Source organism: Cherax quadricarinatus, chromosome 50 (genome assembly GCF_038502225.1).
Source record: "Cherax quadricarinatus isolate ZL_2023a chromosome 50, ASM3850222v1, whole genome shotgun sequence".
In the NCBI taxonomy this organism is placed as follows: Eukaryota; Metazoa; Arthropoda; class Malacostraca; order Decapoda; family Parastacidae; genus Cherax; species Cherax quadricarinatus.
In genome coordinates, this window is record NC_091341.1 from 11,188,769 (window position 1) to 11,193,768 (window position 5,000).

Here is a 5,000-nt window from a genome sequence, read left to right on the forward strand (position 1 = left end):
GAGGGTCGAGTCTAGGCTCCTGGCTCAGCTTTTCAAGTACTCCTAAACAGTAACATTATACCTGGCCTCATGGGATTTATCATACCTACTCTTACAGTTTTGTATTAAATTTGTACTCACCTTTTTATTGCTTGCTGTAATCGAGTTTCAACTCCAACCTATCAACTGGTCGTGACCGGGTGCACTTCCTCATACATATCATACCTATTCTTGAAGCTATGTTATAAGCTTGTCTCCTGTCCTCTTTATCCAGGTCATTCACTCCCTTCTCTTTTGGGCACTGTCCTATCAACTTCTGAATCCAAGCATTTACGTGACCTCCACTATATCCCTTCCTAATGCGTTCCATTTATTCAATACCCTCACATTGAATAAATTTATTTTCAAGTCCCTCTTACTCATTCGAACTTATTTTCAGTAATATTCATTAGTAATATTTTCCCCCGTCTCAAATACCTTATGTATATCAGTCTTGTCTGTTTCTAAATGTATTACAAATATTGAAGTGAAGCAAGTAAAGGAAGATCGATCTAACTTAACTCATCATTGTGTTCCAGTCCACGCATTTCTGGGTTCGGAGTCATAGCAAACCTCCTGAACTAAGGGAAACTGCTTTCTGGTCGATTTCAGCCTTTCCTGGCTTCTGTGTGTCCTTGCACTGAAGGTTATAGTTGTTACTGGGTTGTATAAGTCCTAATTTGCCAATTTTCTTAAAGAACTTTTTCTGTGAAGTGTGCTGTGTACTCTGGTACCTGTCTTACCTATGCCATGCACAATGATTTCATTTTAATAACTCCGTGTTCATAATCCTGGAAACCAATCCTTTATTTGCCGAAATAGATTTCGCTAATAATTTTTAATCTTTTTCTATATGCTACTGAGGCTTGGTGTGATGTCTTCCCTTAAACAATGGGAGGAAATCAGATTTGAACCAAGTAAAGGGAGGGTAGTTCTGTTTCTTTAGATAAAGAGCGCTTCACAGCATCAAGGTACCTTCCTTGACGGTTAGCGCTGTAAAGACCATTAAGAATAACAGGTCTTGATAAAGCTCTAAAACAGTGAAACGTTGTCTCAATAAACGTTTGTTTTGCAACGTGTGTCTTATCTTTAAGATCGGTACTACATTTATGTTTTGTAGTTTAGTGACAACTCTGCTGTCTCTAGTGACTTATTGCAGTTCCTCGTTTGTTGCCTGCTTGGTACCTACACCATCTCTTTCAGTACTCATGGTGACATATCTTCTTGCTTTAGCTATGGTGTATCCGGCTCCTTCGTTGTTATTTTACCTTCGATATGTTATATCAGAACACTGGAGTTCAGGATAGCGTGGTTATACTAATTTCATCATGAATTTTATCGGCTATATTTAATTGAGGTCTTCGCATAATTTCCGATCATCATGCTTGTGTTTCCCATGCATTTATTTATCTTCCGTCAGATTACGTGATCTTTTATCGCTTGGTTTCTCCTGTTGTGACTGTGTAGCAGAAAGAAGTTTGACGCAGAGGGTGTGGAAGTGTCTGAGGATATGAATCTGACTTTGTATACCTGAAGAGGGTTTCGGAGGTCAATGCCCCCGCGGTCTGGTCTGAGACCAGGCCTCATGGCGGATCAGGGTCTAATCAACCAGGCTGTTACTGCTGGCCGCACGTAAACTGACGTACGGTAACCCGTGACAGAGCCCAATTAAAACGACTCTATCAAATCTGAGTCATTTCACTTCAGAGACTAAGGGAAATAGTGGTATGTATTATGTGCAAGCTAAGAAAATACTTAAGGGCTTCTCGTATTTCCGACGACCTTGGAAACATTTAACTGGGAAGTCAGTTGGAATAAAGATATCTTTCAGGAAATAATCAGACTTGGGATTCTCGAGAAAGCTCTACGACTCAAGCTGGAGAGCGTTGTCCAGCCTTTCTAATTTTTATAATATTCCCAAAAAGCGATAAACCAAATTGTTTTGCTAAGAGAAAGTGATGTGGTAATAGCAGACATCCCAGTTTTTACTTAGTGAGCCGGAAAACCAGAGAAATTCCTTTGTTCGGGCATGCTAGTGGCTTTCTTAGTGCTTAACAATATCTTATGTAAATCTCACATTGTACTATGCAAAGGAATAAATTGTATTTGTATTTGTATTGTGTGTGCAATCATATGCCCAAGACAGGCGTCGGGAGAAGTTTTCTTGATTCTTCTGATGACCCTTCAAGATTTCTGATGATCCTTCCTAAGATTTGAAGAAAAAAGGACGTATCCTGGGAGGAAGCGATTCCAGGTAGCCAAGAAATCCTTCCCTTGAAGCCCAATCTGCTAATCTGAAATATCCTTTTCCTGCGATCATCTCCTTATTTAATTTATCTATTTAATCATAATAAAGTCAAGCGCAAGACGATCGATTATAAAGCTTATAGATACACGTATAACTTTGGGTCGTAAAGTTGTAACCTCCTGCACACCAACAAGTGTCTTAGATGAGATGCCTGAGCTGGTGCATCAGAGACACAAGCTTGGCCATCTGGGTGTACACACTCAGATGGCCAAGCGAGTCATGAGACCAGACGAGTCTCATGACTATCTGAGTGTTCACATTCAGATGGTCATGAGACGCCACAGACATTTCAGTGCAAGTCAGTAACGGCTGCCTGACGGCACTGACAGGTTTACACGACGGAATTTAAGGATAGTGCAATTTATCTTGCAAATGATAATGGATAACTGCAATGAAGTTATTGTTTATGAAATTTAAAATAAAATATTAATGATCTCAGAATGTAGAAGTAATACATTATAGATAAATTAATGGCATTATATATATATATATATATATATATATATATATATATATATATATATATATATATATATATATATATATATATATATGTATATATATATATATATATATATATATATATATATATATATATATATATATATATATATATATATATATATATATATATATATATATATATATATATATGCCGTGCCGAATATGTAAAACGAGTCATTTAGCAAGAACTCATTTAAAATAAAGTCCTTTCTGAAATTTGCTCTTATACGTTTAGAGATATATTTTTTTTTCATTAATGTTAAAGTAAAAATTTTTAATTTTGCACCAAAAGAATCTTACAAAACTTATCCAACCTTATTTTAATAAGAGCAATTTATTTTACCCTATATATATATATACATACATACATATATATATATATATATATATATATATATATATATATATAAATATATATATATATATATATATATATATATATATATATATATATATATATATATATATATATATATATATATATATATATATATATATATATACATATATATGTCGTGCCGAATAAGCAGAACTTGCGATCTTGGCTTAAATAGCAACGCTCATCTTGCCATATAGGACAAGCTAAAATTTGTGTATGCAATAATTTCGCCAAAATCATTCTGAACCTAACGAAAACAATATATTTCACTGTGTTTGTTTAGTATTAAATTATTGTAAACAAATCTAAAATATATTTAGTTGGGTTAGGCTAAAATAAATTGTTCTTGTTATAATAAGGTTAGGTAAGTTTTCTAAGATTCTTTTGGAGGAAAATTAAATTTTTTTACATCAACATTAATGAAATAAATATATCTTTAAACGTATAAGAGAAATTTTTAGAAAGGACTTAATTTTAAATGAGTTCTTGCTAATTGACCAGTTTTAGATATTCGGCACGACATATATATATATATATATATGTCGTGCCGAATATGTAAAACTGGTCAATTAGCAAGAACTCATTTAAAATTAAGTCCTTTCTAAAATTTTCTCTTATAGGTTTATAGATATATTTTTTTCGTTAATGTTGACGTAAAAATTTATAATTTTGCACCAAAAGGAACTTAGAAAACTTACCTAACCTTATTATAACAAGAACAATTTATTTTAGCCTAACCCAACTAAATATATTTTAGATTTGTTTACAATAATTTAATACTAAATAAGCACAGTTAAATATATTTTTTTTCGTTAGGTTCAGAATAATTTTGGCGAAATTATTACATACACAAATTTTCACTTGTCCTATATGGCAAGATGAGCGTTGCTATTTAAGCAAAGATCGTAAGTTCTGCCTATTCGGCACGACATATATATATATATATATATATATATATATATATATATATATATATATATATATATATATATATATATATATATATATATATAAATGCATCCATTGAAGAAAGTAGTTTTAAGCAACTAACAATATTGTGACTAGCCAGGAATCGAACTTGGGACATTTAGCCCGACTCCTGCGAACGAAGCTAACCTCCCGACGCCTTAACCCACTTGACCACCACGCTACAAACACCAGACACCCAATGAGTCCATTGCGTAAGTTCATTGGATCTGCAGCTCCTGATGCGAGCACATACGTGGCCAGGGATACTACAAAACTAATTTTATTCTTCTCTTTCCTAGATATTTATTATGACATTGAATGTTTACTGTCTTTTTCTCCTCATAACCGTTTTAAATATTCTAATATCCGCCGCATATTGCTTCAAAAATAGTCAATGACAATGATCAAGGTATCAAGTTATGAAGATATATTATTAGCAATATATGCAGATATTATAATTGCATATGCTTGAATGCAGCCTCAAGAGCAAGCGGCGAGGCCAGGAGCTAAACCTTGACCCCTACAAATACATATAGGTTATTTCGTACAGGCGAGTACACTTCCACACGTACACACACACAAACGCTCGCTCCATTCGCCCTCATAAAACTGTCTCATCTTGGTACACACGCTGACCATTAAGAGCACTAACACTCTCCAGCCTCTATCAACACACCACAGTTATCCCCGTGAGCTTCACACTGGCGTGGAAGACCCACCTGCAGCACCCAAACACGCAGTTTTTCGGTCACACGCCGCTCATTTATTTCACTTAGGATGAAGGAGAGGCAGCGTACAGTGGACAGCCGAAGGTCGTCACCA